Below are 24,586 nucleotides of genomic sequence, written 5' to 3'. Positions count from 1 at the left end.
TATTCTCAAAGATAAACTCTCCACATGTTTGATTCGAATTTGACTTCCAACCTTTTCGGAATGACCTGGGAAATAGATATGTATGTAGTCCTCGATGGAGAGACTGCCTCGTGACCTATCTGTGGAATGTACCACCTCTTCCCTCTGGGAAAGGCCAATGATGAAATAAATATCTTCAACCTCTATCCTGAGCAGCATCTGATCAATCATAAATGCGTCATCCTCATTGCTCCAGTAGTGAATGAGCATGTCAAGCAGGCGGGTGTTTGCTTTCATATTTGGCACTTTAAAGAACTTTAGCAAACCACATCCTTGTAAGGCATCCAAAGCATTAAGATCATTCATAACCTCATCATCCACTAAGGTATGCTCTCTTTCTCTCCAAGTGACTGGCATCCTGAAGAAAAAATGAATTTGGACCATTAGATTTTTTGTTTGAAGTTTTCGCAGCATATACGCGGGTCCATTTTACACATAGTCATGTGTAGGGCCTGCGTATATGTGGGTGTTTATATCAAACCTGCGTATATGCTGTGACAAAATTTTTGACAATAATTCAATGGGAAAACTTAAATTAAAAATTCTAAAACCAATCACAATTGAATGCAAGTTAAGTTTAAGGGTTACCTAGTGATTTTGGGACACTTCTTTGCTCTCAAACCAAATGATGATAATGGTGAGTCAAAAGACTATTATATAACCTTTCAAAATGCAAAATTCTTTCAAATCTTTATTGTTTTTTGTCTCATGTAATTTTTAACTTGCAAGCTTGGAATGTCGAGAATGGTTTGATTTTCAGGACATTTTGGATGCTTTTTTGATAGTTTCGAGACGGTTCCATGACTGCTGACCTGTCATGGCAGGTATCATTTTTTTTACTGGCATATAGGTTAGGAAAGTCATTTTTTCCATTGCATTATGCATATTAGCCTCCATTTGCTGATATACTTTCCATAGGGTCATTCCCATCGTGTTATGGTTAGTAAACCATCTTCACTTGCCGATTTTTAAATCATGACACGATGTTAGAGCCATCCTTTTCATGGGCATTTTAGTTAGTACCTCACTAACATTTGTTGCCCATGCTGCCTCGATTTGAGTAGGCTCGGGAGTCCTCTGTAGTCCCTCCATGACTTATGCACTGAAGAATAATTCCTCTATGCTTCTCCGCTTCGTTCTGGCCTTACACCCTAGAGGCTTCTTTGTGTTGAGTTGTACTACTACATTACATTTTGACCATTTGAACCTTTTGGCCTTGAGCCAGCTTCACTTGGACTCATGTTTAAGCCAAATTTTGAGCATGATGATTACAAAATCAAACTTGCATGCCCTTGAATTTTTTAACTTGAAGCACCTTGACCCATGGAAGGAACATGACTTTGAGTGTCTTTGACTAGTTTTTTCCTCACTACATTGAGCATAGGAATGTTCCAATCCCAGGAACTAGATCATCTGTTTCACCAACACTCATTCTTTCCACTGTACTATAACATTTTATTATTATTTATCCAGATTAAATAAAAATACAAAAGAATTATATATTCCAAAAAGAGTCGGAACGGGACAATATTTCCACTTATTATTGGCAGCTAGAGTCAGTGGTGTCGCCCTTGATCAAAGCACTCGAAACAAAGTCACCTCCATTTGGGCGGGATTTAATTTTACTTAGGTACACCTCAACCTTGTGATTGAGTCAGTTCTCCCCCGATTGGTTATCTCTTCCAATCATATGGAGGGTTCGTTCATGCCTCCTGCATGGCAAACTTATACGGAGTCATCATATGCTGCCACATAGTCACATTGAGTCGTGCTTTTGTTCAAGGGAAGTCAGCCTAAATCGGCCTCTTTGTAGTTTCTCTTGACTCATTTTTTACTTGGCCATCCCTGGTTGTTAGTATCTTGTCTATCATCACATCAGTTATGATTGGTCCTTTACTCATGCTGGTTTGAGAAGGTCCTCATTAACTTCTTGCTGGCGGGTCTTATCCTTATCGACGATGACATCTTACTCTGAGGACAGGCCTAGAGCCGCACCCTAGCCTTATTTTCATTATTGATAGGTCACTTTGTGCTCAGCATCGATCAGTATCATGGGTCTTTGACTAAGTGGTTTCCCTTGTGTTCGGCATCAGCTTACACGATCACACATTGGGATTTGTGCAATACCTTGTGTTGTTGGGAAAAGTATCCAATATGGAATGACCCTATCCCACTCTAAGGGTGATAGTACCTCAGCAACAACCGAATGCAAAGCTATTCAAGATTATTTCTTTATGAGATGTAAGAGAGAGGAGAAAGAGATCCACTAACCGTTATCTTCCGCTAATGATTGATCCAATCTTCCCTCTTTGCTGCTTACTCCCAGCTCCTTGCTCTTTCACTGGCCTAGCTACACCAAGATCCTGCAAAATGAAAAGAGAGGGAAACTACAAGAAGCATACATTCATAACTGATTCAAGGATTAGAATGAATCAAATATACAAGTATCAATACGCCATTGAGACACATGCATATAGAACAACCTCAAATGCTTTATTAATGGAAGAAGTAAAGTTCTGAGAGTGTTACAACCATAAGAGGCCTAATCCAGCAACACCTCCCAGCAGAAAGAAATCTCCTCTTCACCTCCTTCAAGCAAATCACCCAATAGTTCTATACTCAAACCAACAGCACTTCCTTACATTCACAAGATTCCAGCCTCCCTAGACCTCATGAGAGAGCTCTATATATAGGAGTTTTGGAGAAAGGATGAGTCAGCTTGAGCTTGGCATGAAGCTGACTAGTGTCCTCTCCCACTTCAGTTATTCTTCAGTTCTTGAGTCCACTTGGAGGTTCTTGCTTCCACTTGGAGATCTAGATCCTCTTACTTATCACAAGGCGAATTCCCTGATCCAAGTGTCATTTTGGAAGCTTCCTGGGCATTGACACATTGAGGAATGACTGTGCCACTTGGCCAATCTCGCCCAGTGCAGGTAGCCTTCATTAGAGTTGACATTCAGCGCAGGTACAGAGTGGAGCAGTTGACATTCAGCGCAGATGCTCAGTGGAGCAGTTGACATGATCCAGAATTTGCTTGTTTTTGAGTGTTTTCAGGTGGAGAACTGATATTTAGTGCTGTGGTTTGCTGACCTTGTTCCTCTAGGGGTAGGAACAACATGTTTAGGGACTTTGGATCCCTTAGATTATTGACATTTCATGCTTCATGCTGTAAGGCACAAAAATGTCTATAACAGTTGCCCCCTAAAGTATGAGGTCATTTATCGGGTGAAATGCTTTATCAGGAGGATCTGAAGTTCATTCAATCGCTGAGAGGTGACCTGTAATAAAATACAATACAATACATTATTTTTCATTCTGCTTTCATGATCTAGCTGAGGCGGGCATTCCCATGCTCAGCTTTATAAATTCATTTGGGTACATATAACAGACGATCGTCTGATGGTAGACTGATAATTCTCTGCTGAAATTATCATCTTTTGAGTAGGATGATCATCTGCTGCAATGATGTACATATCAAATGTCTTTATATTTCCTGAATATATATCGCAGCCCAAATGGATGAAACTAGATCCGGGGTCTTCAAACTCGTTCGATCTTCACTCTAAGTACAAGCCGATCCATGTGAGAATTACGCTGAAGTCGAACATGGAAAGGCATCGCTTGATTACCGGTCAATAATGTAAACCGTTAACAAGCGCGAGAGGAATCACCGATAACGATAATGACCCTCAAGGTACTGTAGTACAATTCACGTGGTGTGAATAAAGGACTTGGCGTCGAACACCACGCAAAATCTTCTGGTCGAAGGTCATTAATGTATACCTGTCGCCGGAAGTGAGAAACTTGCCATTGAGGCATGCAAGCTTCAAAGTACTGAGGGGGGTGTTCCTAGATCAACTTCTTGGATAATGAGCTGAAGTCGACAAGAAGCGATCCGTCAAATGAGGGCCTTAATGAATCCCACATCAGTGACACGGAATGGAGCTAATGATTTTAGTGGAGGTGAAAGCAATCTGTGAAATATGATTCAGGGTGGCGATCATGGGTGGATGAAGGATAATGTATGGCAGTGGATGGGACACGGTTGACTCTTTCTGAACTACATCTCTTGAACATATAACGACACTGATGCGATGGATCGGTAGCATTACCCCAAATGTGGATGGTTTGGCGAAGACCATGGTGATGAGACCGGTGAATGAAACAACCCAACCCGATGTGATACGGAGGAAAAGTGTCATGTTCAAGAGTGACTTGCTACCATTAAAGCTTTGAGGTTCTCCCAATTTTTCCCCAGTCATTTCTGACCAGTACCTCTTTATTTTTGTCAAGCTTGAGGAGGATAACATATGCTTGTTCTATAACCTGCCCTTCGGGCAAGCCCATCACTATGTTTTAACGAGCCTAGCGATAGGGAAACTCGTTCTCGTCTAAAGACAAGTTTGTCGCTATTTAATCATTTTAACGAGTCTAACGACAAAGAAAACTTGGTTCTTCTCATTTTTAGAGAGTCTGAAAAGGTACAGAAAGTTAACTCCAAAATTCCTTTTTCATCATCTAATCCCTTAAGTCCGAAAAAGTATAAAACAATACAGAAGGGATGAGTTTTCGATAACTTTAACGAGCCGAATAAAACAAGCGCTCGACCTTTTTGTGTAATAATCCCTCAGGTCCAAAAAGATTAAAATCTAGAGGAGGGATAGCTCTTCCGGTCCTTTTAACGAGCTGGAAGGCCAAAACTCGGCAAACTTTTCATATTTTACGAGTCAGGAGAAAAGAGCTCAAAGAAGACTCGTCTTTTGAGGAACGAGTGATAAACAGGGATAGCAGCAGATTCCAGGTACAGGTTGGAATTTTCCAATCATGGCAGTGTCACAAGGATGGCTAAGTGAAATCACTCTTCGCAGTTGTTCCTCAAAATGGGTAAACAATCATATGGGGGTGAACGATCGGCCAAATGGAATGGAGGTGGCAGGTGCAAACACGACCAAGGCTTTTTATGGCTAATAAATTTACGATCACAATGGTTGTTTACCGGAATAGGTTCATTTTTTAATGAGCTTAAACTCTGGAGGAAACTCTTCCTCAACCTTATGTTTATTTTTTAACGAGCATGAACTATGTGCTAAAACTGCTCGGATCTCGCTTTTCTATTTTTTAATGAGCATAAATTCCGCGGTAAAACTGCTCGATAATACCAGTCATAAGATAAGAATGTCTCCTGTGAGATCTCTATTTTTTATAGAGCTTCATCTTCACTAAGCTTTGCTCCCTCTCATCCTTTCTTTATGCAAGTTCGGAAATGGCTAATCCCAAAAACAGATAAATAACCGCTCTTAGCTTGCACTCCAAAAGGTTTGCATGCCCCCAGGTATAAAGTACAATTTCAAGGCTGCCCCTACTTATCCGATAAAACATTTGTTTTAAAGGGTGAGGCTTGCCTCTTTCTGGTTACCCAAAGATTGTTTTGTTAACACCATCAAACGAAAACATTTCCTCGGCACTGTCTACCGAAGTAGACAATGGTGAATGACCTTTGTCAATCAAGTAACCTTGACAAAAGAATCCTGTTCTAGAACAACCCCTCTTCCATCCACGGATGGGGTACGGACTAGTCATATTCTTTCGCGGAAATTCTACCTTATACCCAAGGTTTCCTCTGCCCGAAGCAGACCAGGATGCATGCCCCCTGGGTTCCAGTCCCATCTTTCCGAATCACTCGCACTCATCGGGAAGGAGGACTGGGGGTGGAGACGTTTCTTGAGTGAATAGACCATTGAGGGTTGGTATGTGACTATTTGCGATGCGTGATCCCGAAAATGAAAGTTGGTCTACGAGCTTGACTATTCTTCCTTCGTGTGGAAAACACATTGCTCTAAAGAGTGAGGAGACTATAGCTCCCATGCAATATATATAGTCTCGTCCAAGGAGTAGATTATAATCCAAGGGTCCTTGAACAACCATCACGTTCATTTGAACGGTCTTCCCTTTCAATGTAACAGGCACATTGGGGAGGATCCCTAATGGTCGACTGGTTCCTTTATCAAAACCCGAGAGATTTCTTATCTCAGGCAAAAGCTCCGGGGAACCCAGTGCTTTCCAAGCAATAGAGGAAAGGATACTCACAGATGCCCCTTCATCAATGATAGTTCCAGCCATTACCATTCTGTAGATTTGGACTATGATTCTGAATGGTATACTGGCTGGTAACCGGGGTCTGCCTAGTTGGTTCCAATCAAAGGATACAACCAGGTTGCTTGGTGGTGGGACCGAATACACGGCCGGATATGACCCTGACGATGTTCCTTCCTGCGATAAAGGAATGGGCGCATTGCCTTGATGCTCATCAGAGTCGGTGTTGATGAAAAGAATCTGGATGGTGTCATCCTTATTCTCTTCAGTGAGGGTGTCATTTGAAGATGAATCTTCAGTGACGGTGTCATTTGAGGATGAAACTTCTGAAGGAAGAACCGGGTCAACTGCCGTATCGACCTTTAGACTTTCGTCTGGTCTGGATTCAGTAGGTTCATTTTCAATGACTGACGCTTCAGCTGACCACTTGAGCGGGCCAGCTGCATTTTCAACCAACGAAGGACTTGGCACGAGTTTTTTGTATCCAGGTGGAAGCCTCAACGGTGAAATCGGGCGATCTTCCAAAACTCTCTTCGCTTCGTCTAAGAAGGGACAACGGTGGATGGCGTGATCGCCTTCACACAGTCTGCAAGGGGATCTTGCTCCCCTTCTTTGTCTTGAACCTTCACTTTCGCTGGTTGACGGTAGGCATTCAACATGGCTATCAGAGGTTGATGCTCCCGAATTGTGCAAACGAGGTGACCAGTCCCTTAGTATCCGGGGAATACAGGGACAATCTCTATGGAAGTGGTCTCCTCTACATATGACACATGGCGATTTAGGCCCGGTCTGTGCTGTGTGTGGATTTTTGTCAGATGTCTTTTGCTTGCCCCCAGTCGCCTTAGGCTCCTTCTTCTTCTTCTCTTTCTTCTTCTTCTCCTTCTTCTCCATGGGAGCTTGGCTTTTGCCGACTCTACCTTCCGAAGATGAAGGATTGGAGGAAGAGTTATAGGAAGTAGAAGGCTGGTGGGCAGCTCTAGACTCATCTAACTGTTGACTCGACTGTTCAGGAACCATGGTGTTCTGAACTACATTGGTTGAGAATAGCCAAATAGGCAGGCCAATCGTCAGTCCTGGAAGCGACAATGTGGCCATGTGGGGCGCACCAACTTCTCCCCAAGAGGAGAAAGGACTAGGATTTCCATCATGTGGAATTCCTTGGTTGGGGCGTTCCATGTTCTCAACCTACAGATCAACGCAGGAATAGGAGGTGATTATGTTCCGTTTAAAATAAATTTTATAACGACGCTTTAGACACAACTTGCTTTTTCACTTTTTAAGAGTCGAGAAAAAGCTAAAGATGACTCTAGTCTCCTTCGATGTTTTAACGAGCCCGAAGTGACAAATGCTCGGATGGACTTTTTCAGTTATAGAGTTTGAAAAAGGCCAAAAGAAACTGCTCTGGAGTTCTAGGCAGAGGGTGTGCCAAACTTTTCGCAAAACCACAGAATACGTTTTACGGTACGGGTGGTCGATCTTCGTGAATGCTGTGTTCACTGCATTGCGATCAGTGGGGCGGCCGACACGGTTTCCTATGGATAAAGGCTTTATTCCTATAGGAGTCTCCCAATATATACACGACGGTACGTGGGAGCACAAGTCCGTATTGATACTTCTCGCTTCACCGTGGAGGAATCACCCAACCACTCAACGCTAAGATATCACGTTTAACGACGCCAGAACACGTCTCTAGCTTAGACCTCTATGTGTTTGCGTTATGTTTCAATGCATTGTTATGTAAATTCAATTTACTTTAAGGTTGATCTTGTTTAGCAGTTTGCCTTTATGGATCACCACGAGATGTATAGTAACACTCCTAAATGCAGTCTAAGATGATAAGCAAGCTTTTCAATCTTTCAACTTTGAAAATCTTAACTACTGAGGGAAAGGAAAGACAACATCTTTTCACACAGATCATAGAGCACACACTAATGCACTTTTTCCTAAATCAACATGCAAACTGTCATAATGCACATGCACAATGCAAGGATTTCTTTTCTCTTTCTTAATGTTGGTGCGATACAAAAAGAAAGCTGTTGTATAATTTCGAATTCAATTTCAAGTGAAAGCAAACAAGCTTGTCCAAAATCAAAAGACACCTTAAGATTTACTTGTTTCGACACTAGAAATATGTAAATTCAAACCATATGACGAAATCAAAAGCTCAATCAGCTATGAACAGCAAATAAACTAACTCTTAAGATCAAAACGACACTTTATCACAGGTCTAGATCTAAGAGGCCACAGCAAGACTAGTTCACTTTCGTTATGGGAAACTGTAAATGATACAAGAAATACAAAAAGAACAAACACAGTTTCTTTATACAACCGAGGCGGAATAGTGGCAAGGAAAGTTGGTTTCAGATAGGTACATTGACTGGTAACAGGCTGCAAAACAAGGGTGAAAATAGGGACAGAAACAGCCGGAAACCCCAGTAGCACTAGGAAAAACTGGTCCAGCGCAGGTGGTACACTGTTAGTTTGACATTCAGCGCAGGTAGCCCCTTCGGGAACTGCGCTGAAATGCAGAAAGCCTTCACACAACCTGCACTGAAGAACGAAACTTTCGTTTCTCTTGGTTTCCGGGTCACAAATTGCTCAAAAATTCACAGTTTTTGGCCAAATCAGAAGCTATCAGTCAAGTACACACTAAGGGATGAAAAGGAGGATGAAAAGCTATCACTAAGAGCTATTTAGAGTCCTTGTGGATCAGCTCTTCAAATCATAAACTTGCCCAGAAATTGAGCTAGAGTAGTTGCCCTCTACTTTGCATTTGAAAGATCCAAATGCAGTTCGATTCGGTACTCCCTTTGTTTATGAAATGAATAGCAAAAACACAAACAACCAACAAGATACGATCCCCAGTGGAGTCGCCAATTTGTTGTTGGGAAAAGTATCCAATACGGAATGACCCTATCCCACTCTAAGGGTGATAGTACCTCAGCAACAACCGAATGCAAAGCTATTCAAGATTATTTCTTTATGAGATGTAAGAGAGAGGAGAAAGAGATCCACTAACCGTTATCTTCCGCTAATGATTGATCCAATCTTCCCTCTTTGCTGCTTACTCCCAGCTCCTTGCTCTTTCACTGGCCTAGCTACACCAAGATCCTGCAAAATGACAAGAGAGGGAAACTACAAGAAGCATACATTCATAACTGATTCAAGGATTAGAATGAATCAAATATACAAGTATCAATACGCCATTGAGACACATGCATATAGAATAACCTCAAATGCTTTATTAATGGAAGAAGTAAAGTTCTGAGAGTGTTACAACCATAAGAGGCCCAATCCAGCAACACCTCCCAGCAGAAAGAAATCTCCTCTTCACCTCCTTCAAGCAAATCACCCAATAGTTCTATACTCAAACCAACAGCACTTCCTTACATTCACAAGATTCCAGCCTCCCTAGACCTCATGAGAGAGATCTATATATAGGAGTTTTGGAGAAAGGATGAGTCAGCTTGAGGTTGGCATGAAGCTGACTGGTGTCCTCTCCCACTTAAGTTATTCTTCAGTTCTTGAGTCCACTTGGAGGTTCTTTCTTCCACTTGGAGATCTAGATCCTCTTACTCATCACAAGGTGAATTCCCTGATCCAAGTGTCATTTTGGAAGCTTCCTGGGCATGGACACATTGAGGAATGACTGTGCCACTTGGCCAATCTCGCCCAGCGCAGTTAGCCTTCATTAGAGTTGACATTCAGCGCAGGTACAGAGTGGAGCAGTTGACATTCAGCGCAGATGCTCAGTGGAGCAGTTGACATGATCCAGAATTTGCTTGTTTTTGAGTGTTTTCAGGTGGAGAACTGATATTTAGTGCTGTGGTTTGCTGACCTTGTTCCTCTAGGGGTAGGAACAACATGTTTAGGGACTTTGGATCCCTTAGATTATTGACATTTCATGCTTCATGCTGTAAGGCACAAAAATGTCTATAACACCTTTGTCTCCATCTAACCCTTTTGGTGGATGCCTCACCTCTGTGTCAGATTTCATTATTAGTTGGTTCAGAGGGTTTCATCATGTGCTAGCCACATCCTGTGTATGTCGAAAATGTGCTTTGGTCTAGTTACTACAACTCTTTCATCCAATTCCTTCCACATTATTGGCCTACAGGATACACTCGCGCTAGATTGATAAAAGATGCATTAATGCCTTCCTTCTAGCGGATCTTTCCCTATCGACTACAACTCATTGCTCTGGGGCAAAGATCTAGAGTCCATTTGGCAGTACCATGGGGTTTGCAGTCATTAGTGGCAGATCCTTTACTATCGATAGTGGTAAATCATCATTGTCTCATGATTTATAGATTCTTACAGGTGTTCGACTCCAGCTCATCTATTCACACTTGTTAGATTGTACTGGTGTTGGTTGGATAAGTCGTTCTTGCGGACAAGACCGGCCTCCCTAGTATCTATGGATATCTAGCGACAAGAAAACCCAACAAATTCTATCTTTCTCTAAATATGCAATTTATAAATAAAGGAAAATAGGTGTTTTAGGCCTACCTCAGGTTCAGTGCTAGTTTGTGGAAGCCACGCTCCATTGATCCAAATGAGCTCCCTTTTAAATAATCTACAAACAAAAACAGGCACACACATCAAATAGCATCTTAAAAGCCAATATAATAAACCATGTTTATTGTGATGATCAAGGAATTCATGAAATAAATCATATAAGACAATTTATTGAGAAAAATGAATCTGATTGTATTAACTTTAATTAAAGAAGAACTTTACAACCTTGGTGCCTTGATGTTGTACAAGCTCCTCCTAGGGTCCAGCTAGAATCTCCTCTACTTTGACAATTTTCACTCTCTTCCCAATGAAGCCAAAAGGTAAGTAATCTCTCCTCTCAAGCTTAACTAGGAAGTCTCAATTCCAATAGCATTTACCATAAAAAATGTTCAGCTTCTAACCTCCCTAGCAACCAGCCCAATGCCTTAATTTATAGTGCAATGGAGGGAAGTTACTAGGTCCACCTTCAAAGGGATAAGCTCCTCTCATCAAGGGATTAGCTCCTTTAGTTATGGGATGCATGAACCACCTAGGAGCAAACCATCCACATCAAGATTCCTTCTAGAAGCATCCAAAATTAATCCAAAGTGAGTTTTTAAGAATAAACTTGCGCCTTTTTGACTTTCACAGGGGCCCACACCCACTCCTTTAGAGACAGAGCGGGCAGGTCTGTAGGTAATATGACCAAGGGGTGCGGGACCATAGGTAATGGTAAGAAAAAGTGCGGAACCAGAGATTTATTGATTTTCAAGGACTTTCTCTCATTTTTAAAGCTTGACATGAAGAGTTGAGGTTTGAGACTTGCAAAGGAGGACAGTATGAGTGGTGATAGACTCACACTGACTGCAGAAAGTCATGGTGACAATATTTTGTGTAATAGATTGCCCCCTAAAGTTCGAAGTCTGTAGTAGATGAGGATTTCATTTATCATATAAGAAGAGTGAAGTGCTTTATCATTTCAAGGATCATCTTGTGGAGAGCCCGGTTGGAACCTATAAAAACATTCAATACAAAATATATATATGAGATCATATCATCGTTGAGGTAGGCATTCCCATACTTAGATCAAAACTGACTAGAAAAATAACTACTGCTCTGATATGGGAATGATCTTGTAATACATCACAAGTATAGACACATGTAGACATAGTATGGATGCAGCCATCTGTTTATGAATAGCCTACTGTATAATGAATACAAAATTTCTCGCAGCCTGGATGGTGGAAACTAGATCCAGGGTCTTGATTTCTACTTCCCGAAATAGTACGATTCTATCCATGTGAATGAATGTGTCAAAGTCAAACATGGTAGGAACCACTTGATTACTAGTCAATGATGTAAACTATTAACAAGTGTGAGAGAAACCACCAGTAATGTCAATGGCTCTCAAAGTACTCAATACAATCCATGAGATGTGAATAGATGTGTTGATGTCGAACATGTGAGGGAATCCTTTGATCAAAGTTCAATGATGTAACCTATCATCGAAGGCGAGAAACCTGCCATTGAGGCATGTAGATCCCAAGGTACTAATGATTTCTAGATCATCTTTCTAGATAATGAGCTGAAGTCGATAGAAAGTGATCCGTCACAGGCAAGCCCACAACATGAAATCATAGATCAAGTTTGAAGAAATATAGTTTCAAGTACTGACTCATGGATGGTCAAGATGGATGACAGATATTTTTCAGATGAATGGTTTATTTGCACTGACCTCTTGAACACATAACGACACAACAGATGGTTTGGTGACAATTGACCCAAAGCTAATACCCAGAAACTGGCTGAAGACTTTCAATATGGTTTGATCAACTGTTAGGAAAAGGATTTCCCAACCCAGGTGAATAAAAAGTGTCATGTTCAAGAGTGGTTAAACGTTTTTCTGAGACACAAAGTATGACATACAGGTTCATTTTTCCCTCTTTTCCCCCACCATTTCTGGCAAGTACCTCTTTATTTTTAACAAGCTTGAGGAGGATAACATTTTCTTGATTATAAGCTCATCCTTCGGATGAGTCCAACTTAGTTTAAATTTGAACCCTAAGAAGGAGTGGTCCGTTCCTATTTGTAATTGAACAGGTCCTTTATAGGAGAAACTCAGCGTTTTTCAATTTTAGGGAGTTTGAAAAACTTAAGAAAACTCCATGGTTGTCCTTTTTCGTAAATTTGTGTCTCCCAAGCCCGAAAAAGTATAAAATAATACTTGAGAGAACTGCTTGATTATTACGACCAAGGAGTACTTTTCGTAATTAGTGCCTCTGATCCAAAAAAGTAAAAAAACGACCAATGACACGTCGTTTTATAACCAATATCGAATTTGAAACGACAAAAATCTGGCAATCTTTTCATGTTTTTACGGTCAAAAAAGGGTTGTAAGTGGATCGTTTCTTGAAAAATCCATTATCCTGCACAAAAACTCAAACATTACTCATACCTGTTTAAAATAGATAAAAATGCTTCAAATGTTACCTCTTTAAAGTGAAAAATAATCCAATTAAAAATTCATTTATTCAAAAAATCTTATAAAAAGGGCTTTTGTAAATTAATTTTTACCGTTTGACTTCAGAGTAAGAAAAGAGAGCTTTTGATCATAAACTTCCCGTGAAGATTGCAGAAAATCCGTCCATTGGAATTGAACACCGTCACCTCCAGGTAATCCACATCATCTTACTCTTTCATTTCATCCATTTGAAATTTTTTTTTAGGGTTTTATTTTGTTTTTTAGGAAATATTTAGGTTAAAAACCCGCGCGTGGGGGTCCGCGGGTGCAGTATAGGAAACCTGTGGACCCCGAATTTTTCGTAAAAGGAAACAAGTCAGGGGCGCACACCTGCCATTAGGCCAAAGTGTGGACCTATGCACTGTCTCTAACATAGAGGGTGCGGTCCCTGCATAATAGGTTTTCAAACTTAAATTTTTCAAATTTTTTCTCAAAAACTTTGATTTTAAAAATTCTAATCCGCCTTTTTATTGAATGTAGGATATACATTATGCTTGACTGGTGGGAACGGGAGCACGAGGATGTGGACCTCACCGTGATTAATCATCAACCTTCAATTGATGCATTGAAGGTATGAGGCTTATTAAAATTCTGGGCCATACCTGGCATGAGGGCCCAGGTCGACATTTTGCAGTGGCTGGTAGACAGGTGGAATGTACAGGACTAGTGTTTCTTTATTAGTGGCCACCAACTCAAAATGGAGCCAGAAGACATTTAATTTTTCACTGGTTTGCCTAAGAGAGGTGAACATTTGACTCTATTCGGGACTAGGCCAGGTGGCCAGTCTGTTGATAGCCTCTGGCTAGAGTTTTGTAACGACCAAACTAGAGACAAAGGGATTGATATCAAAACCATCTCCCATCTTGAACTCAAAGTGATTGCATTTACTCTTACCAGGCTCTGCCAAAGCACAGCACTACATGTGGCCACTGGATCCCAAATGCGGATGGCAGTAGACTGCTTTCGAGGCACCATCTTCAACTGGTGCGAGGCTTTGTTGGCTAATGTAAAAGGCCAACTGACTAGAGAAAAGAGCGGACAACTGAAGAACTTTGGATACGGTACTTTAATTGTGAGCTTTGGTCTAGAGAGGGTCCCAATGTTGGTCCCACAACATCTTTCCGTTGGAGCTAGACTTCCCTGGGAGCCCAAACTGATGCGTTGGGTTACAATTATGGCCCGTCATCCTGAGGAGGGAACAGAAGTTGTTCGATTTCCTCCTGAGTATTTTCATTGGTTGGAGAACCAAGTTTTTTCTATTCAAGATTTTCCTTATGCTGGGATGGATTATCGTGGTGACCCAGACATGGCTCTTCCACCAGGAGAGCAATGGGATGACTTAGGTAAAATCATTTTCAACATTTTCTAATATATTTTTTTTTTGTTTTTAAATCATCCCAAAGTTGATAGTAAAAAGTTTCAAATGCAGATGTAGGTCCATGGCGACCAGCCACTCTCCGCCCTATGAGAGGAAATAGCTAGCTACAGCAGCACCAACCCCATAGGACGAATCTACAGAGACCCTAGCCGAATTGGAAAACCATCTAGAGCATTTGACAGCAGACATTCCAGAGACCAGTATAGATGGCATTCCTCTTAGGCTATAGCGCTATGTGATTGGGGTCACAGGACCTTTCAAAAGGTTCCTTTGTAGGGTGGCCCGTACAGTGGTTCCTTATCGTGATCATCACCAGTGATAGGATGATCGCCTGTTGTAGGCTCATATGACATTTTTTGCTTTTTGTGCTATCATTTTTGCCAATCATAAGGTGTTTTTCAACCTATGATCGAAGACAATGTATATTTGACACACTTCTATGCTATTTTATATCACTATTACTGGCTTATCTTGTATAACATATGATGGAATGTTTTTAAATTTACTTGTATGATTATTGCAAATGTCTACTTAACATTCCAGAAGCAATTGCATCTGCTAATGTGTTTAAATATCTTGGAATATGTTGATATTCAATATAATCAAATTCACGTTCCAAGAGACGAACTCTCAAAAATAATCTCAATAACACTGGATTTCTAATGGCATACACTCTATTAAGCTGTAATACAACGAGTTCAGAATCTAACCTCACAATCAAACTCTGAATCCCAAATGAGATGGATTCAGATAATAACTCAATCACTGCACTATACTCTGCAATGTTGTTCATTGTTTGACTGAGGCTTACCCCATGCATAGATACCAACTCATCAGAGGTAGAATAGATAACCCAAGCTGCGGAAGAAATATTACGTGTATTACGACAAGCACCATCAGCAAAACCAATGTATGTTTGGAGAGACGTCGACATTTGCAATATCAAGAGTAAAATCAAGATAAGAAGGAATAATGACAAAAACACTCTCCAAGCTAAGCAAACTTTTTAATCTAAAACACACCAGCTAGAAAGAAAACTAACCTAACTAAAATCTCCACACCCATATTTAAGCATAATATCTCTTCAGGTAAAGACCATTTCTGGGTTTACCTAAAGAGACCCCGTCAAAGTCTACTAATTCATAGGCCCCTTTTGCCAGCTTTCGCTTAACAACATAAGGACCATGCCACATGGGTACGAATTTTCTAGCACCTAATTTATCATTTGCTTGATCGTACAGTAAGACTAGGTCTCCTTTCGAAAAATTATGAGGTGTAACATTTTGATCATACTGAGCTTTAATACGTTTGGAATGAGCTTCGATTGCTAGTGCAGCATCACGTCGATTCTAATCTAGCTGAGCCAAGTACAACAATTTTTTTTCCTCTTCGGAAGTGGCTGGAAGTAATTCTATGGCCATTTTCAATGACGGGATTTCGCATTCAATGGGTAACACAGCTTCCAAACTATAAACTAGTTGGAAAGGAGTGAAACCGGTTGACGTTTTTACTGAGGTTCGATATGCCCAAAGCACATAAAATAGCATGTTATGCCAATTCGAACTATGAATCCCAATGATTCGTCAGATCATGATGACTAGAACTTTGTTGATGGCTTCAACCAGACCATTAGCCTGTGGATAATATGGAGTTAAACTATCGTGATGCAGGCCAAGTTGATCTGTTAGTTCAGTCATCATAATATTTCGAAAATGATGCCCATGATCAGTGATAATCGCTTATGGAACACTGAACCTAGCAATTATATGATTGAAAATGAAAATCGCAGCAGTTTTTCCGTCTGCCTCAAATGTAGGCATCGCCTCGACGCACTTGGTAAAATAATCTACCGCAAGGATGATATACACATGCCCCCCGGCTAAGTGAGGGCTACATGTAATAAAATCGATACCCCATTTTGCAAAAGGACTGATGGCAATATAGGGTGGAGAGGAGCAGGTGGAGCGCACATCTTTCGATCAAAAATTTGGCAGTTGTGGCATTTTTGAACCGCGTTAATACAATCTTTAAACAAAGACGGCCAGAAATAGCCAGCGCGCAATATCTTTTGGGTTGTGGCAAACCCAGACATATGACTGCCACATGCTCCAAAGTGACAGTCATTTAGAACCCTTTCAGCTTCCTCATGAATTAAACAACGTCAGAAAACAGAGTCCGCCCCATGGCGATAAAGTGTATCTCCAATAATTTTGAATTGTTGGGACTGGAATCGTATTTTCCGAGGATGAGATCTTGAAATTTCATGCCAAAAGGATTGGGTTTGGAGATAAACTATGATATCCCCATACCATGGATCTAAAGTTCTGATTAGAAACAAGGATTCGTCTGCAATGGGCTCTTCCGCCACAGTTTCAGTGTCAGCACGCGGGAAGTCACACATTAACTCTGCAAAAACTAAATATTTCTTTGACTTAGATTTTTCAAATTCCAAGTCAAACTCCTGCAGGATCACAATCCATTTGGAGTACTTGCCCCCTAGCAATTGTTTGGTCAAAATATAGATCATAAGGTTGCAGTCGGAAATTACTGTAGTTTTGCGTAGTAAAATGTAATGACGAAAACATTGGACATCTTGAACAGCTGCCAATGCCAATTTCTCCAAATGTGAATATTTTAGCTCAGTTGGATTTAAGGTTCGACTAAGGTAATATATCACATGTTCACTACCGAATTCATCTTCCTGAACTAACACCATTCCAATGGTGGAATGCGAGGCGGCGAGATATAAGAAGTAGTCCTGGTTGTAGTTGGGAGGATGCAATAATGGTGCATGGGTCAACACGTGTTTTAGTGCATCAATTTTGTCATCTATCTCATCCCAAAAGAATGGAGTATTCTGTTTCAACAACCGGGTAAAACCCTTTGTTATCCTAGCATAGTTAGGAATGAATCAACGTAAAAAGTTTGCTTTCCCTTGCAAACTTTGAAGTTGGTGAAGACTCGAAGGAGGAGGCAATTTGACAATAGCTTCAACCTTTGAGGGATCGACGTGAATTCCGGCTTTCGAAACAACAAACCCCAGTAACCAACCCATTTCTATACAGAAAACACACTTGTGTGGATTCAACCTAATTCGATAATGCCTACACCTCATAAAGATTGCTCGTAAATGGATGAGATGATCGGCTCAATGTAATGAATGAGCAGGTAGATCATCGAGATAGGGTTGCACAATGTGTTTGATGTCATGAAACGCATAAGACATGGCTCTTTGAAAAGTTTTCCCAGTGTTCTTGAGCCCAAAAGGTAATTTTCAATAAGCAAATGTCCCCCATGGACAAATGAAAGACATTTTTGGTTGATCAGCATGTAGAATATTTATTTGATTGTATTCGGAAAAACCATCCATGAAGGAGAATATTTCACTGCCACCACAATCATCAATGATTTGATTGATATAGGGAGTTGGGTAATTGTCTTTTGGACAGGCTTGATTAATATCCCTATAATCGATACATATTCTTATTGTTCCTTGCTTTTTGTTGACAAGAACAATATTCGATACCCAATCCGTTAACGGAATTGGATAAATGAAACTTGCTTTAAGTAATTTTTCAACTTCTGCTTTAATTGTAGCAGCTTTTCGCAGGTGGATCTGACGCAAACGTTGCCGAACGGGTTTAGCATCCAGGTAAGTTTTTATTTCATGAACAACAATTGCTGGGTCATCATCTTCCGTACAAGAGGCACCTATATGAATGTTTTCAACAATTACAGGCTTAACCTAAATGTCAATAGGAATAGTTCGAGAAATATTTCCCAAATTTAACTCAGAATCAGGATTTTTCATTGGATTTTGAGGTTCCTTGACATAATCAGTCGTAAAAATAGATGAAAAATAATTTTCAAAGCAATCAATCTCAGGTAAAAATGAAGATCTATGATGAAGATCTTTCCATGGTAAATCATCAACACATAGGATTTCACGAATTCGCTTATCAGTGTGAACAAGTTCGGACAATGTTCTTGAATCTGAGTTTGATGTTGAAAGTGATTCTTCATGGACAACATTCATTAAGTCAATTTCAGTTGAAGAAGGGTCGGAAAACGGCTGTACGGCCTGATACGCAATTTCATATGGACTCAAAGGCATAGCATCACCAAATGAATCTATCTCAGATTCAGAAGGTATGATCCAAGGATCATCATAAACAATAGTGTTTGATGAAATCATATGAATGGTTGTAGTAGAAGGCGATACGTTGGGAGGAGGAAAGGAAAAAGTTCCCAGTAAACCAAAATCTTTAACTAGTCCTACTCCAACATCCTTATAAGGGATAGTTTTTTTGCCGACATGCTGGATACTTTCAGAAGAGGCTGGGTCAGATGAAAAGTAAGTTAGCTGGTCTATAGTTATGATCTTTCCATTATGAGGAAACTTTATAAGCCGAAAGACCGATGAAACAACAGTAGTCATAGTGTAAGACCAACTACGACCTAAGAGAAGGTTGTAATCTATAGGGGCATCAACCACCTCCACATCTAGATTAACAATTTTTCCTTCAACCCCTATAGGTAAATCCTATAGAATTCTAAAAGGATGGAACCCACGGCCATCAAAGGCCTTTAGAATCGTTGGGGATTGATTAAGTGTAGGAGAACCAAGCGATCTCCAACATTGAATCGACATAATACACGTTGAGGCTCCCTCGTCAACCACAGTCCTATAGCAAGGTTTGTTTTTTACTAACACTGGGATCTGGAAAGCCATTTGCTGGGGTAAGCGAGGTGTACTATTTTCTAGATCGAAAATTATAAGGTTCGAGTCTTGAATGTCAATAGCTCCTATAGTCGACAATAGCAATTTACGTTGTGCTGGACATGATTGCAACACCTCCAAAGACGACATTGCTGAAGGTGAAATAGCCAAATCTTCAACAATGTTATAGTTCTAAGCAGCTCTCGCATGTGGATTGAAAGCTGACTTTCGAAGTATACGCTTGGTGGGCAGTTTGATTACTAAGTCTGGGTTAGGTTTCTCGATCTGTAGTGGATCGGAACCACGAGTTGAAGTTGATGGGTTCCAATTAGAAGGTTCTGCTTCCTTACCACCAACAGGACTTTTACTTCCATAATCTTGTGATCGTGTCGCAATCCTAACATGGGACATCATCATTATGGGTTCTTCGGAGGCATTTGAGGAAGAACCTATCATCTTACTATCTTGAATAGGAAAAGGATCCTTCAAAACAGCAAGCATTTGGGAACCTTTGAAGATTTTCGCAACCTCAGCGCGATGAGGGAAATCTCTTGTAAAATGTTGTTCGTCACAAATGATACAAGGATAACGAGGTTTGTGTTTCTCATCAGTAGATTCTGTTTTTTCTGGTTTCTCTTTCGAATTTTTATATGTTTTATTTTTCTTCTTCCCTTTCTTTTTACCGTCGAATTTTGATTTGGCTGTAGATGACTCTACAACATGAATATCGGCAGAAATTTCCACGGAAGAATCTCCTATCAAGGAATCTGGTAAAGTTATGATAGGAGAAGAATTCTTGGAAGATTTCTTCTTACTTTTGGTATTAATCGTACCAATCATACCATCAGCGGCTTGAGACCCTGAAGGAGATGCAGTTATTTGATTTTGTTTAGGAAGGTCATGGATTTTCTCGTGTAACATACCTAACTACGTATAAACTAGGTCAAGGTACTGAGCTTGAGCAATTACTTGCTCTTTAGTAGTGACTCCTGTCTTAGCTACATCCTCAGTGATTTTCAGTAATAAAGATTTGACAAACCATTCTGCTAAGATCTGATCCAGAATAAAAACTTTCACTAAATGCCATCGATGCCTCCATTCATGAATGTGATCTGAGATATAAGTGGACATTGATTGTTTTAATGAAGTTAATAATTTCGTGCCATTGTCATATCTAACTGGCAACTGAAAATGAGTTAGAAACGAAGTATGTAACTGACTAAAATTATAAAAAATGGCTCGCGGTAACTCAATGTACCACTTGGCCACAAGTCCAATTAGAGTGCGTTGAAAAATCCATAAATGAATTAAATCATCTGAAATGGAGTTAGACGCACACCAGAGGTGACAATTCATCACATGGTTCGACGGGTCCTCTCCTGATTTACCTTCAAACTTAGGAATATCACTAGGCAACTTATTCAGAATTGGTGGCCAAAACAGAAGATAATTAATTGGATCGTTCATAAGGCACGACAAATCAGGCAAGTCCAAAGTTGCAATGAACGGTAACTGACGATTAGGGTCCCTGAAACCCTGGGTCATGAGACCAGCCCCAGGAGGACGATATCGAGGATAACTAGGAATTGGAATTGCATTTGGGATATTATATCCTCCTGGAAAACCAGGATTAACCAGACCGTATTGGGGTTACTGAGGTTCTTGATAAGTATATCCAGGGTACGGTTGATACTGATAGATCGGGTTCTGCACAACAGGACCGAATTGGTACTGTCCCTGGTATGGTTGATAAGTAAATTGAGGTTGACTTGTGACAACTGTACTTGGACCAGGTTTTCCTACAAGCATTTGAACCGAAGTTTGAATTGTGGGTCCAGACTGAGGTAAAGATGCTTGAGGAGTTGATACAGGAACAGTAGAAATTGAAGCTGTCGATACTCCAGAAGTAGGTGGGGTAGATGGAACAGATGTTGCAGCAGTTGCAACAGTCATTTGAGGCGGAGTTCAAGGTGAACTAGGCCCAGGTTGAGAAACTACAGAAGGTGCAGAAGTTTGAATAGTAGGTTGGATAGGTTGCTGGGTTGAAGCAAAAGCCAAGGGTTGTCCAGATTGAGATGAAAACTACACATTTGGTTGCAAGATCTGTTGGGATTGAGATGGATCCCACACTAAGTTCATTCCGGGGTATGGACCCATAGTAGGTTGAGCATATTGAGGACCATAACCGGGTTGAGGGTAGGTTTGATAATTCAAAGGTACATTTCCAGTTCCTTGGAAAAATGACTGACCGGAAGGTGGTTGGAAACCTTGGGTTGTGTACTGACCTTGAGGTTGATAACCTTGAGGCACATACTGATACTGGGGTTGACCTTGAGGTACATATTGATACTGGGGTTGACCTTGAGGTACATACTGAGTCTCAGGTTGACCTTGAGGAATGCGTTGTCCCGTAGGTATGTATTGTCCTTGAGGTTGCCCCCCAGGCGGTAATTGGGTACCTTGAGGTTGCCCCCCAAGTGATAATTGAGGACCTTGAGGCTGCCTGCAGGCAGTAACTGGCCACCTTGAGGTTGCGGATTTGGAATGGTACCTAACATCATAAGAATATCTTCTACACTCAACAGCTTAGTTCCAGTATTATCAGTTAATAACCCTTGTTCAATAGGTTGAGGAGATGCTCTCGAAAAAGTACCAGTAAGTGACTGATACCCAGAGGGAACAAAAGGACTGCCATATAAAAAGGTTTCTGGAGATTGAGAAAACATGGACGACTGTCTCGACATATTCAAAGGAGGATATTAACCCCTAGGTGTTGGGTGGAAAGGAATGCAAGGTGGTGAAAAACTTAGTCCAGAGTTTTCCAAAAAATTGGTCAATGAAAGATACCACGCGTCCCTTCTAGTTGGACTATAAAATATTGATTCACGCTCCCTAAGTTCTATAGCCGGTTGATTTTCAGGGATAGGTATACCTTCTTCCGGAGTAACAAGTTCTTCAATAGCAATAAGTCTAGAAGGAAGATTTTTGGTAATGACTCTTTCTACCCTGGGTGAACCAGGACCACTGGATGTTGGAGAGGCAAATCCTGATGTTGGAGTAGCAGCAGGTTTAGTTTTAGGTTTAGATATTTCAGGTTCCTCAGCTAATTCACTAGTAGAAGAAAAACTACCAGTAACTTCGGAAAAAGAAATAGGTTCTAAAATATACTCTGGTGCTTGAACATGGTAATTAGGATGTACAACCAAAGAAGACTCTCCTTCTCCAGGTGACCCAACTCTACTGTCGCTAGGAGTTACAAGGGCTCGTAGCCCTTCAAGCTGGCTCAGTGAAAACTCAGGAGGTTGGCCCCGAAGTCTACGGGACTTCCTCGGTAATTCAGCCACGATTAAATATTTTAACTACTTCACACACAAACAAAGAAAAATATCGATGAAAACCACCTAAATTCTCTAAAGAACCAAACAATTTTGAATCACACGCCTAAAGAATCTAGGAGGTTAAACCACGCACAAACAGTAACTTTCCGTACTGAAAACACTAGTTGGTGATGAAATCCAACGTCGTAGAATTCAACACAGAAATGGCGGTTGGAACAGTTACCCCGGCAACCTGCTTAATAAATAGACTGGCACAAGTTTCTCCACTAAACCGTCTTGAGTGAAGAGAACCCCCAAGAAAATCCAAGTGAGTGTAGCCGACATCTGCTCCAGGTACAGTGGGATCTTCCCTCCACCGTCACCTTAGGAAAGAATCCTATAGAATATGGTCACTATGGTTACCAATGGAAACAAATATACCTGGGGGAATAGTCTGTGATCCGATACACATGCAAGGGAAGAGTAGCAAGCTCAATCCCCTTGAAGGCTCCTTGACATAAACCAAGGTTTACCAACAAGTGACCACAGGCTCCTTGACAATGGTTAATCCGAGGTTTACCATTTTTAATACGTGTATATCTAGTATCGTTCCCAATGAGGAAGGATTGATTACCCCATTGGTTCGAACACGATCTCATGCTTGACTCCTATAAGAGGAGCTTCCCAGAGCATAGATGTAACAATTGGAATTTATCTCCTACCGCAAGATACAACTACTTGTTTGTTTTACTATCTTGGAGAGTTAATTACTTCCTACTCCAAGATACTAGCCTAAGCTATGCTGGTGATAAAGAGCCCTAGAAATAAAAAGATTACTAGATAGATTTTACTTTAAGCGTTATTTTTATTGGTTTTTTCTTAAGTCAAAAGGTGCGGAGATGAAACTTTATGGTGTGAAGACTCGACTCCAAATCACTAAAAATGCACTTAAGATGAAAAACAATCCTTTTTCTTCAATGAATTTCTAGCTAAAGAAAGAGTTGAGAATGCAAATGTTTGTAAAAACAAATCTTTCCTTAACAAACAAATCAAAAGAAGTACTTCTTGTCTTTTCCAATACACTCAAAAATGAGACAACTAGTTATGCTCACGAAAATTTCCATTTCTTTTCAAACACTCAAATACTACAAAAACAAACTTTTTCCAAAAGAGATTTTTTTTTTAAATTTTATAAAACACTCAAAACTATTGAAAAATCTAATCTTGAGATCTATAAATTCTAAAAAGCTAATTGAAGTAAAAGCTGACAAGATTTCTTCTCAAGGATGTTTTACTTAGTTATGAGCAAACTAAGGACTAATTTGTCCAGAATCACAAATTAATCAACAAACATCCAGCTTTTGTTTTCTTTTCTAAAAATGAAATCCAAAACTTTCAACACAAGTTCTTTTGAAGTTTCGCAAAGAGAAAAACAAGATGGATTCCTCAACAAAGGTAGATTTTACAAAACAGTCAGACTCATAAGAAGGCCAGTAAAAACCAAGGTGATCTGAGGTTTCTAAGGCTTCTAAGCTCTGAGTTACTACAAAGACCAAACGAAAATCAAGCCCGCACATAAAGCTTCTAGGAATTTCACCTAAAACCTAAATGCCAATGGAATTAACCTACGAAAAGTTTCTGACAAGTCGCGTGCAGATCTGAGCAGAGGCTAAAAGCACATAAACAAATCCTAAGCTGACTGAATGAAAATATTTTAAGTTTTTCAAAATTTTGACAGGGTCTGCAAGCCCCTAGTATACCGAGGTGTGGTACCGCTCTGTGTGTAAAACAAAAGTGCGGGGATGTCCGCACTGTGTTACAAGTAGAGGGTTCAGTCCTCTTCCAAAAGCACTAAAAACAAAAAATAATCCAAGATCTACTGAGCCTACCCAATCCCACACAACAAGCAAAAACCAGAAACAGAGAAACATTTTCTCAAGTCAAAGTAAAAGCAAAGGAAAAAATAAAAAATTCAAGTCCCCAGCGGAGTCGCCATTTTGTCAGCCAGATAAGTCGTTCTT

This window comes from Pinus tabuliformis, chromosome 3_2 (assembly GCF_031772625.1).
Source record: "Pinus tabuliformis cultivar Carrire ecotype Pingquan chromosome 3_2, CPIR1, whole genome shotgun sequence".
Lineage (NCBI taxonomy): Eukaryota > Viridiplantae > Streptophyta > Pinopsida > Pinales > Pinaceae > Pinus > Pinus tabuliformis.
This window is presented reverse-complemented; position numbering follows the sequence as displayed.